The sequence below is a fragment of the Camelus dromedarius genome, chromosome 3, assembly GCF_036321535.1.
Source record: "Camelus dromedarius isolate mCamDro1 chromosome 3, mCamDro1.pat, whole genome shotgun sequence".
In the NCBI taxonomy this organism is placed as follows: domain Eukaryota; kingdom Metazoa; phylum Chordata; class Mammalia; order Artiodactyla; family Camelidae; genus Camelus; species Camelus dromedarius.
In genome coordinates, this window is record NC_087438.1 from 7,599,804 (window position 1) to 7,612,662 (window position 12,859).

Genomic DNA, 12,859 nt, shown 5'->3' on the forward strand with positions numbered 1-12,859 from the left:
TTTACCTTTGGCCACCATATCAGTTATTTTCAGGACTCAAGAGCCCATCAGTCAAACCCCTGACCTTCCTGCTAGAGACTCAGGAAAGCATTACATTTAGGAGAACCAGTTTTGGATACAGACAGAGAACACAAGGATTGAGGATCGACCTCAGTTGCAATCTATGGACTGTGCAGTCTGCAAGAAATGATTCATGAAGACACCTGATCTTCTAAATAACTCATATGAACTTTATTTGGGTCTTGCAGAGGCCACAATGGGAGGTTGATAGAGTCGTAACTGGTCTCTGTGGCTCTTAAAATATCCCAGTTTAGAAAGCCCGTCCACATTCTGCTGGAGTTTGCCTCCCTGCGCCATGTGAACACACACTACCTCTTTAGGCTACAGATTAGGACACATCCATGTCCTGTTCTGGAAATAAGGAATGACCTCCATCTTAGCTAACTTGGTCTCAGATAATGCATTCTGGGAAGCCAGTGGATCCCCACACTGGTTTTCTGTAGCTATTCTTTAATGTTCTATAGTCCTGGAACTGCTACCCTTTACTTATCACAGCTTCTTCTTACAGAGTGATGTAATCTATCCATCCATCCATTCAAAGAATAAATGTTCCTTAAAAGCCTATTACATGCCAGGTGCTATGAAACCTAGCATCCACCCTTCCTCTTTGGGAGGCTGATGATTCAGGAGCTTCATATTTATGCCTTTTGCTTTTCTGTTTAAGTGTCTTTCATGTGATTTACACAAGGGAAAACTTCCAGGGAACTATGATGACTTTGCTGATTAAGTTTCTGTATGCGAAAAAATCTCCAAGATTCAGTATTAGAAATTATTATGATGAGGAAGTCTTAGTTTATTTGTATGGAAAAATCTACTTACTAATGGTGAACTTGCCTCCACCGCCCCCTACACACAACAAAGGAATCAAGAAGATAGAAATGACTGTAAGGAAAATTACTGTTAATTTATTTTTTTAAAAAGTAAGTTGTTTGGACAAGTTCCTCTGGGCTACAAAAACATAAGCAATATTGGGGTCAGTTTCTGAAATAAGACTCAAGATACCTGTTACATGAACTAGTTGAAAATTTCCACCCAGAATAAAATACTGGAAACACGCAGAATTTAGCCTGCCACATAGTTTGCACCAATTATGAAAAAATCAGAATTCTTTTTTATTGGTAGTAGTTGAATTTAACTATGGATCTACCAAAAAGCATACAAGCATAAGAATCTAGTTTTTTTCCATTCTCATATCACTTTATTTGTCACTAAAAATGTATTTTTACTGTCAATTCCCACTTAGATTAAATTTTGTGTGTTTGCAAAGTGTGTATTCAAAGGAAAGTAGTATAGTAGATTGTGCTAATGGAAGGACATTGAGGCTTGGGATATTGGGTTCAGTGGCTAGTCTATTTACTACAACATCTCTTCCAATGAGAAGAGCCCCAGTTCTACCCCAAACCATCACCCACTTTCAGATTTCTTATTACCTTTGTATGTGTGTGTCAGTGGCAATATAGTAGTGATAGAAGAAACAACAGAGCAGAACTAAATGCAGGGAAAATACCATTTTCCCCATTACACCATCTCTGAAGTCAAGATGTTTCTTACATTTGATGTATCTTAGATTTGAGGAAATGTAGTTACCAGTTGCTGGCATGCAAGAGTCTTAATGCCGGCCAGTTGGTTGAATGCATTCATGTCTGTTTCAGCTTGGAATCCCTGCCGTCCCAGTAGAGTGTCTAACACACGCATAGCAGGCTCTCAATTATTTATTACTGAAGGCAAATACTGAAGAAATATCACTGAAGAATTCTGGAAGACCAGGAACTTTAGAGAACGCTGGTAGCTAATTTAATCAGTGACAGTGGCGTGCCCCTTTCAAGATTAGATTGCCTCATCCAAATTCTTATCAAATATGGTCTTTCATGCACTATCTGTGGCCTCTGCATTGACCAGTGCAGAATCAAAGGTATCCGTGAAAGTGTTCCCAAGTCCCCTGCACTCTGAAAGTCTTGCAGTTACTCCCTTTGAGCTTTTGGAAGATCCCAAGTATGATGACCCCTGAGAAGCCAGCTGGTTTCCAGGACCACTGACAGCGAGAAGACACCTTGGATTCTATCAAACCCAAGCATGGCATGGAGATGACTCCTAGGGGTCTTCAGGTTGTTGCCTCCTCAAAATATCTTTTGAGTGCCTCTCATGTGCACTGGGGATGCATTGGTGAGCAAGGTAGATGAGGTCTCTGATCCAATGGAACTGATGTTCTAGACTGCTGGCATTAGTGTGTGTAAAAGTGTTAGTGCAATGGCCAGCATTCAGTAGGTGTGCCATGAGTGTTAGTGTCCTGTCTTTCCTGATAGAGTTCACCCTCTAGAAAGGGCAGTGAAGCCCTGCATCTGCCCATCCACACTCTCAACTAGCTCTTCATCCCCTGGTATTGTTTTCTTGCAGCAAAACTTCTGCCTTGGTGAACTAGAAAAAGACATGTGGTTGCTACTAATGGGAGGCTAGCTTGAGGAAGCCACAGCAGACGTCCGTGCGTATTAGAGTCTAGGAAAGTGTTCCCAATCCTTTAAGAAAATCATTACTTGGCTCAGTGCAAGCTAATTGCATTTGTTCAGTCATTGTGAAAATGGATGCAGATGGGATGCAGAAGCTAAGAAATACCCCACTGGTAAATCACAAATAAAGCCCCTTGCTCAGGGGACACTGTTGCCCGAGATGAGGTTTTCACCAAGAAGTGGGAAATTGCTCAGTAAATTTCTCTTTCCTGCTTAAGTGACTCTTTTAATTAATTTTTACTGACCTACTCCTCCTTTCACACAAAAGGTGTGAACAGATAAAGCATTGGGCTTGTTGACAGTACCTTCCAAGGTCAAAGAGAAAAAGTGAGAGTGACAAATTTGTTCTGGCTTCGGTCTGGGACAAAGCTTTGTTGGGATCTGCAGCTTTGCTGATGAGTGTGGTGGAGACAATCCTGTCCTGTTATCTCCTTATTTCTATGTTGGTGTGATAAGAGCTTACTTTTTGAGTAAAATGCCATGTTGGGGTTAATGACCCCCAAAAATGAGAATCAAATTTTAATGGGAAAAAGTGTACAGCATTATGATAAAAACATGTGCGAGCTCTCTATTTAAGCGGGACAGGTTAAAACCCCAGCATAGATCTTCTATCTCTTAAAGCTGTCCTTTCTGTTGGTTTGGTAAATGATGCCATCTTGTTCTCTTTTCACTAGTAATTAAACACAAAGTTGTGGTGTCATTTTTGTAATTTGCTTCCATGTGGTAGAAATTCTGATTGGTTTCAGAATTTGGGGACAGACATTAATCCTGATTATTAGAGGAGCAAATGTTCTAGAAAACTTGTTCACTAACTTTATCTCCTCTATGGAAACTTAACAGTAGCCTGAAGAAAAATGTCCTATTGAAGGTCTAAGATTATTGCCTCAAGTTGCCCAATCTCCAGGACACACAAGCGTATGGAGATTATTTGAGAAGGATGGGGTTAATAGTAGGCAGCTGGGAAGGAATAATATTGAGAGTCAAACATCTGGGCCAAGAACCCCTGCCCAACCTGCCAGTTGGCTGGTCAACCAGTTAGTTAGTCAACCACGTAGGTGAAGGGACTTGCTGGAGTTGCCACAGCCAGTCAGTGCAGCACCGTGTTAAGAATCTAGGTCTCCCAAACTGGCCAGGGCTGTTTCCACCTTTAAGAGGGAACGTTTTACTCACTCCTCTTAGATATCCTGCAGGTCCTGGAATGAAAGAACCTTGGAAGTCTCGTTAAATCTTACATTTGTTTGCAGGGCAGGTTTTATGAACTATATTCCATCTCCAGTGATTTGGTTTCCAGTTCCAAATAGAAAGTAAGGCAGACGTCAAGTTTCTCATGTTAGGACCAGGGGATCATGGGTTCTCATAGCTTCCTTAAGGTGCCAGGGCCTTCCATCAACAAAAAAATGCTCTTTGCTATGATTATGGAGAACGATAAACACGGCAGTGCAGATACTGCAAGCATCCTGTTTTCATTTCTTTCGGATACATACCCAGCAGCAGGATTTCCGACTCATATGGCAGCTCTATTTTTAATTTTTTGAGGGTAATATGGATGGTCCTAGAGGACATGGTGTTAATGAAATAAATTAGACCGAGAAAGACAAATACTGTATGATGTCACTTATATGTGGAATCTAAAAAAGCCAAACTCATAGAAACAGAATGGAATGGTGGTTACCAGGAGCTGGGGAATGGGAGAAATGGAGGGGATGCTGGTCAAAAAGTGCAGACTTCCGCTTAGAAGATGAGTGAGTTCTGGGGCTCTCATGCACAGCTGTGGTTACAGATAGCAATGCTGTGCCACTGGCAATACCTGAAAGTTACTAAGAGAGTGGGTCTTAGACATTCTCATCACAGGGGGAAAAAAGAAATGCCATGATGGAGGCATTAGCTCCCACTGTGGGGGTCACCACATTGCAGTATATGAACGTATCAAATCAACACACTGTATTCCTTAAACTTACACAATGTTGTATGTCAGTTATATCTCAGTAAAGTTGGAAAAAGACTTCATAACAATTTATTGTAGCATCTGAAAGCACTGAGGCGAAGGCTCCTATGACTTGGGTAACTAACCATTCTAGTTTGCCTAGAATGAAGGAATTTCCCAGGAAACTGGAACTTTCCAGTGCTAAAACTGGGAAAATTCTAGACATCCTGGAAGGAGATGCCGAATGGATCTGTGTCAGGAAGGAACTCTATACATTGCAAAGGTGAAACACACACACACAGACACACACAGGATTCACAGGTCTGACCTTGGAATATTTGCCACTTTGTTAGCATCCTGGATCACAAAAAGATAAAAAGCTTTCTTTTCCATGCCAATAGTGGTCATGCAAACATAGTGAACATTCCTAAAACCCGTTGGACTTCCTGCAGAAATGTGGCCAGCACCGACCACACAGATCAGGATGGGCAAGGATTCTCTGTCTGCCCAGGAAAGCAGCATCATGATGGGAAGTAGAGTAGCTACCGCGGGCAGACTAAGTTGATTTTCCATAAAAAAGGCTAAAATTACAAAGAAGATGGTGCTGAGACTTGAATAAGGTGAGCCCAGCTGCAGATCTAAGAGAATGCTGGCTAGTAAGAAGTGCGAGCATTTTGAACTGGGAAGAGCTAAGAAGAGAAAGGGCCAAGTGATCCCGTTCTAAGCTGCATCTTTGCTTTTATGCTGAAGACAATAAAAGCTTGTGATTATGGTTTTTTTAAAAGATAAAAAGATTATAAAAAATACTTCGGCTAAAATCCAATTCGTTTGCATATATATAAATGTCTGTAATATAATTTGAAAATGATGACGGTTTTTGTCCTGTTGACCCCATGAGACGTGCAGCTTCCAAGTTTCTGAAGTGAAATGGAAATTTTGTCATTATTTATGCTTTTCAGTGTCTTTAACGATTCAGCAAAGGGCGATGACAGACTCCCCAGATCGCAGCACGCCTAAAAATTCTTTCTTCCCAAGCAGCAAAGACCATCTGTTTTTAAACTGTGAAGGAGCCGCTGACACTTTATTAAGCTGTTGCTTTACCTAAATTGCAGTTATCTAAAGTGACACTTCCCCTCCACTCCTGCTTCCCAAAGTGCAGAAACCAGAACTCCTCCTTATTTGGCAAATTGTGTGTGGCTGTTCCTCCACTTGAGGAGTACACAGAGTCAATATTTTTGTTTCATTTTAAAGCATCACAGAGTGTGGCTGCGTTTCTTGGATATTCGCTTTTTCTTCCTCTGTTTTTTGGGGTTTTTTTTTTTTTCACTTCTCTCCTGCTATAAGAGTGGATACACTGAAAATTCTATTTCTAGCAGAAGGAAGAAACCCATGTTTGGAGGAAGACTCATTTACTGGTTATTTTAAATCTTTTGTTGATCACACCTGATCATCTGTGGACTTACTGGTTGTTGCAAATCTCAGAATGATACAGACCAAGAGAATCTAGATTTGATTACTTGCCTCTTCAGTGAAGAAAACTCCTTCCTGAAATTGCAGCTCCTTTCTCTTTTTTCTGGCTTTCTGGTTTCCCTGCAGATCAGTCTACCTCGATCTGGGCTGTGACTTTTATCTGCCTCTCGCCTACCCGTGTGGATGAACATTTCACATGCTATGAGAGGTGCTTTAAGCGTCACTGTGTGGCTGAGCCTCTAGATCTAAAAGGAACATCTGTTAGGAACAATTTTCAAAAGAATCATCAGATTCTGGAGTCAGAGTCTCAGTTTCATGTCTTTGGTACTTGTTCACGTGTTTTTATTTGACATCTTTTCTCGGTTTACTTTCAGCCACTGCGTTCAGAAGAAAAATGAGAGGTGTCAAATAAAGTGGTGTGGGAGGAGCAGAGAAGATAAACACTCTGCGTCTCTAAACAGTTGGAGACTTCCCTTCTCGCCCCTGAGCTTCATTATTTCCTTTTCATCTCTCTACTGGTCAAAGCCCACACTCACTGTGCTGGTGGTGGAGACCTTAACTGTGGTGGCGGTGGGGGATGCCACAGGTAAGACAATGGGCAGGAAGGGCGTGGAGGCAGAGTTCTGGGGCCCTGGGCGTGTGCAGGGTGAGGCTGGGGGTCTGGGACAGAACCCAGGAAATCTCATGGAGCAGAGGACGCAGATTTCCAAGAGAAGGAGAGTGCTGCTGCACACAGGTAAACTCCCGAGAGTGCCGGGGGTGCAGGAGTGCGGGTGAGCGAGATGCTGGAATCCAGCAGTACAAGGAGCATCAAGACTGTCCGCTGGAGGGGCCGGGGGCCAGCAAAGCGAAGAGCCCCCAGACTGCCCCAGCCAAGCCAGTGGACTCCTTGCTGTTTGTTCCTAATCGTCATGAAGCCTGGCTAACTCTTAAGTACAGTAGGTCAGATTTAGCTAGCAGCCAGGTTTACTTGTCTGCAATAGAATAGTCTACACACGCTTAGCTCCTGGATGTGCAGAGAGATGTGTGCAGAGCTTCCCAAACGTGTGAACCCCGGGGGATGTACTTGGCAGACTGAGGCTCCAGTGGCAAGAAGATTCTTCACATGTCCAGGTCCCCATAACTCTGTGCCCTTATCCTGTTCTCCTGGGCTTCTCTCTGGGAAGGAATGGGATTAAGAGATGGGAAGCGCAGGGGAGGAGGAGAGGAGGCAGTCCCCTACATTTCCTCTTTTGAGCCAAACTACAGACTTTCTGAAATGACTCTCCAGCCAGGCTGTCCACAGGAGAAGCCATAGCAAGAGCTGAGAGGACGCCCTTATGCACAGCAAACCTCTTCCCTTGGCCTTGGCTGAAACTCCATTCACCTGGACTGCTGTCAACTCAGAGACCGGCTAAATAACTATAATGGCGGGCAATAGGTTGCTATAAAAGGCTTCCAGGCAAGGTGCAAATGATGGAGTCAGACCCCATCCTGCTTTAATAGGGGAGAGGGAAATAAAGATGCTGCCCGGACAAAAAGGGGGAGAGAAGAAAAGCTAGAGATTCTAAAGGTCTCTGTTAAACTACAGGGATTTAACTGTTTTCTCTTGATCTGGACTGGTTTGTTCAAGTTCAAGGCAAAAAGTGATCTGGAAGTTCAGCTAGTTCAATACAGTCACTTCACAAGGGAGGAGCACTTGTCCCTAGAGGTTAATGCCTTGTCATGGGTCATCGAGCAGGTCGATAGGAGAAGTGGGTCTAGGACTAGGTCTCTGGATTTGCAATCCTGATTTTTTTCATTGAAACAGGTTATTTACAATGTCCACGAGGGCACAATGAAAACCGTGGGGTATATTCCCTGCCAAAGCTCTGCGTAGAAGTAACTTAGCAGGGATGAGAGGGTGGAGGGTAATGAGCTGGGAACCTTAAACAGGGACTGGAGAGCAGCCTGGTCCTGTCTCCTATTTCTACCTCCTCCTGCACATCCTCCCCCAGGATCCTGTGTCTGCAGCTCCCCTGGGGCCTCAATGTGACCTTATCTGCAAACTTCCAAGTTTAGTTCCAGTCTAAATTTGATTATTTGGGAGATACTTATTCTATTTGAATTTTTTTTTTTAATTCTGATTTGCTGTGAACAATTGTATTCTGCTTTGTCTTCGCCACTCCTTTTTTTTCTGAGGTTCTTCTGTTAGGACCCATTTTTCAAATTCAGATGGAATCTGAGGGGTAGACTTTGACCACTGACCTTCTCAAACTCAAATGCAGGAAGGGGCCAGGGCTCATTTTGCAGTTTGCAGAATTTCACTGACTCTCTCAGATTTTAGCCTGGCTCTTGCTCAAGTCTGAGCTGGGATTTGCCAAGTCTGGAGCCCACCTATTTTCAATGTACGCACAGAGTTCTCTGCTAGGGAAAGAGCGAGGAACTGGTTCCAACCTTTCCTGACGCAGTCTTTCAGCCAGTTCTGTGTGGAGTTCTACACGCACCCCTGCTCTCAGAGGTACCAGGTCTTTGCAGTGGGAATCAGTCTGCTTTCGGGTTTTGTCACTGTTAGCTTAGCTTTCTCTGGGTTAAACATTAATTACTAGTATTTTATCACTGCACCCCCTCTCCCATTCCATCCGTCCTTTTGGGTTTCTGCCTCCTTTCCTTTCCTTTCCTTTCCTTTCCTTTCCTTTCCTTTCCTTTCCTTTCCTTTCCTTTCCTTTCCTTTCCTTTCCTTTCCTTTCCTTTCCTTTCCTTTCCTTTCCTTTCCTTTCCTTTCCTTTCCTTTTCTTCTTACCACTATCACTTATGGGAAATTTTCAGGAAAGAGGATGACAGATGTTTATATTCAAGGTGCCACGTCTAACTAGAAACTCCCTTGAAAAAAATGCCTCACTGCCTCTCTCTGTGCTACATTTTGGATAATTTGTTTAGATCTAGTGCTTTCAGCTGGCTAATTCTCACATCAGTTTTGTCTAATCTGCTATTTAACCTAATCACTGGGTTTTTAATCTTAATGGACCTACTTTTCTCCTCCACACGTCCAATTTATCTGCTAGAAGGCCCTCCATCTCCCCCTCCCCCGTGCCGTCTCGCTCTTTCATTAGGATCATTTTCCTTGATCCTTCTGTTACTCTTTTTAGCAGGTGTCCTTTACAGTCTCTTCATGACTCTGCTAAGCTCTCAAGCCTCTGAGTGTGCTACTTCTGTCTTCTTTCTTTCCTTCTGTGGTTGTGATCGTTGAATCCCAGTATGGTAAACCGTTTCCTCTTCTGTTTTTAATTTTTGATAACGAGCTCATGTTTAGTGATTTCTTTCATTCTGCGGGAGGCCCTTGCGCCCCGAGTTAGAGAAGGGTCCCTAAAGAGGGTTTTTGCACCTGCTTCCACCAGGAACCACAGGGGTTCACTTGTTTGGGATATTTTGTTGTTATTTGTTGAGATCCCTGTATTCTTTGCATCGTGTAAGTTCAGAGTCCACATCTATGCTTTGTACAAAATTACTGTTTTGATTTCTCACTGGAGACTTTAATATTGTTTTTCACCCAGATCCCCAGGCAGAGATCAGTCTCATTGCCCCTTTCTCGGGCCAGTAGGAAGATAGTTTTTTTTTTTTTGCTGTTTCTGCTGGTTATTCAGCCCTGGATTCTCCGCTTTGACCACCTTCTTTCTACACACTAGTTTCTGATGCCAGGGCTGGGATTCGGCAAACCACCGTTCTCTTTTGCCATCTGGCTTTCTCTCAGCTTTTGCCAATAGGGGGCTCAGATTGAGAATGGGAGGCAGAAGGAGAGTGAAGAGACTTCCTGTTTGCTTACTATTCCTGAAGCATCGCTTTGGCAACAGTTCATCATCCTAATGATGGCAGTGCCTCTTAATTTCTAGCTTCTTACACCACCTGGGTCAGCCTCACCCCCAGAAACACCAGTACCAGCTGGGCTGCACTCCTTCCTTAGAGCTCTGGGTCTTAGGTCTGCAAGTTCCCTCCTCCAAAGTTCTAGGTTCTGATAGCCCCACTCCTGAGCAAGAACATATGGCCCAGACCGACAACCATGCGTTAAACGGCTTCTAAGGTGGCTCCCAAGCGTCCCTGTCTCCTGGTATTCATGCCCTTGTAGAATTCCCACCCCTTGAGCATGAGCTGGCCCTAATAAACAAATAGAATGTAGCAAAAATGGTGGGATGCTATCTGAGATTGGTTACAGTAAGACTCTGGCTTCCGTCTTTCCTACCGTCTCTCACTGTCTCACTTGCTTCTTGTGATGGAAGCTTGTTGCCATATCACGAGCTGCCCTAGAGGGTGACCCAGTGGGGCAGATCTGAGGGAGGCCAACAGTGAACTGAAGCCTTCAGGCCAGTGGCTCCTGAGGAACGGAATCCTGCCAACAGCCACACGAGTGAGCTTGGAAGCAAACCCACCCCCCAGATGTTACCCTGATTTCAGCCTGAGGAGGGACCCTGAGTCAGAGGGCTCGGCAAAGCCACATCCAGTTGCCTGACCTACAGAAGCTGTGAGATAACGAATGGTTGTTGTTTTAAGCTGAGAGGCTTTGGAGTGATTTGCTACACAGCCATAGATAATTCATCCGGCTCCACTTCTGATAATAACAGTGACTTTTTGATGGCGGCAGAAGGCTTCCAAAGGTGCTGGGTTTGTGTAGGCCTAGCAGATCTAGTTACCTCCAGCTCCCCAGGGTCTAAACCGCAACACCTCTCCCCATGTTGGGCATTAAAGCCCTGGCCCCCGGCTGGTAGGGCCCTTGTCCAAACGTGCATCTTACGGCATCATCTCTCTGCGTGAGCTCCCTGTTAGTTTCTGCCAGCACCAGAGAATTTCCCCTACATTTGAACTTGACTATGTACCTTTTAAACAGTTTGTAATATTTGCCCAGGATTTCTCTGTATTTGAGGAAGAAATGGACATCCCCAGTTCTCTCCACTGCCAGAAATCCAAAGTCAAGTGGAAGACTCTGGATACCCACACATAAAATCAGAAAGTCTCTGTATTTTAATTCTCTGCATTTAAACAGATTGAGCTTTACCAGTTGCTAAAACACAAACTCTAGTTCATAATATGAATGGTCTCCCAGGATGAATGTCATTAGGGCAATCTGGTAGCTTAATTGCTTCCTCCCTGATGACTTATGGCTTGGAACAGCTAGGAAAGTAGGGTATCAAAACAAATACTTGAAGGCCAAGGATAAAATATGTTAATAATTAGTAACAGCTAGAAGCAAAGTTAATTCTCAGTGGGCCCGTAATGCCAGCTATTTAATGCAAATTAACAAATGGCATTTTAATGTAAAGGACTTGAAAGCTAATATTCTAATTTTCTAAGTAAGATCAATAATTCAACAAACAATAATGTTTTGAAGGAAGGAATTTAGAATGAGAGCGATAACTTTATTTCAGAGATAAGTGAAATGCTATATGAAGTTTATATTTGTGGATCCCAAATTAGACCAAATTAGAGTTCTATGCCACGTGCATTGGAAGGAAAAGCTCATAAAAGTGAAAAGTGCAAGCAATAGCTGATCAGAAAGTGATAAAATTGGTCTTATAACACTAGATAATGAAGCCATCTTTTATTTCTTTGAAGGCTTATGAAGGATAATTCTGAATGAAAATGGTGCTGCTTTGAATTCTTCCATCTTGTGTTTCAGATGAAAGTTTAATAAATGAATAGTGAAACAGCATTCTGATTTCTGGTACCCAGTTGCTCTGGATGAATCATTTTGCCTTGAAGTATAAAAACACATCCCTGTATTCAGACTGCAGCCTCACTGTGGCCAGGAGTGACATGATTTTTGTGGCTAGTTTGTATAAGATGCTGAAAAAAATACCACTCAAGGCTGAGAACCTCCATGGGTGTAGTCCCTTGCAGTCAACAAACATATTCCTACATTTCCTCTCATGACCCTTAAAACAAGCTTGTATGATAGCTATTCTTAGCCTCGTTTGACAGATGAGGGAATTAATAAATGATGATTTGCCTGGGGTTGTACAACTTGCAAATGCAGAATTTGTCCCTGGACCTCCAGGTCATCATCATGTTCAGAGTGATTTCCGTTGTGCCCCCTCCCCACGCAGCTCCTTCAAATGTGTCTGCATTTTTACCTCTGTAATGGCTGGCAAAGCCAAACAAGCAGCCTCTGTTATCATTCTGCAGTGTTTTAAAGCACATTGGCCCCTCCAGCTGTCCTGTCCTAACGTTTGTTTGCAGGGTTTTATTTTGAATTTGTTCTTTATCAGACAGAGTTCTAATGCAACTTTAACGATAGTGGACCGTAAACACCTTCTGTGGTAAGTTCTATACTCTTCTGAGCTGGGTGTTATTTTTTTCACCTCAATTGAAAAAAAGAAAAACTTTTCTTGCCGTATATCATAGTACAGTAAAATTCCACCCAATGAATGTTCAAGAATGGAACACAGCCATGTATTCAGGTTTTGAGCAAGAAACAAAAAGCTTCCAACCCCCCAGAAACCCCTCATGTTCCCGCTCACTCCCTCAGAGGTAATCACTCCCTCAAAAGTTAATCACTGGGCTGACTTCTAATGGCATAAATGGGCTTTGCCTATTTTTATGCTTCTTCTGTATGAAATCTCTTGTGTTTCTAGCTCCTCTTCCGCAGGAGTGTGTTTGGGAGCCTCATCCATGTTGTAGAATGCAGTTGTAGGATGTTCATTCTCAATGCTGCATAATATTCCACCACGTGGATTTTTATTATCTTCCTACAATATTATTGTATATAAAATATTATAATAGAGTAGGCAACTAATAGAATAGACAAATATTCTAGAATAGCTGTATTTATCCATTCTACAGTTGTTGGGCATCTGGGCGGTTTCCAGTTTGGGGCTATTACTAATAGTCTTCATCTAAACATTCTACAACATTTTTTTGATGAACATAGGTACAAAGTTTTTGGGGGAGATAT

At 43.0% G+C, this 12,859-nt stretch overlaps 1 pseudogene; it reads left to right on the forward strand.

Annotated features, from left to right (window-relative positions):
* Positions 1–4,652: 4,652 nt before the first annotated feature.
* Positions 4,653–5,212, forward strand: LOC105090644 (large ribosomal subunit protein eL42-like; annotated as a pseudogene).
* Positions 5,213–12,859: the final 7,647 nt, after the last annotated feature.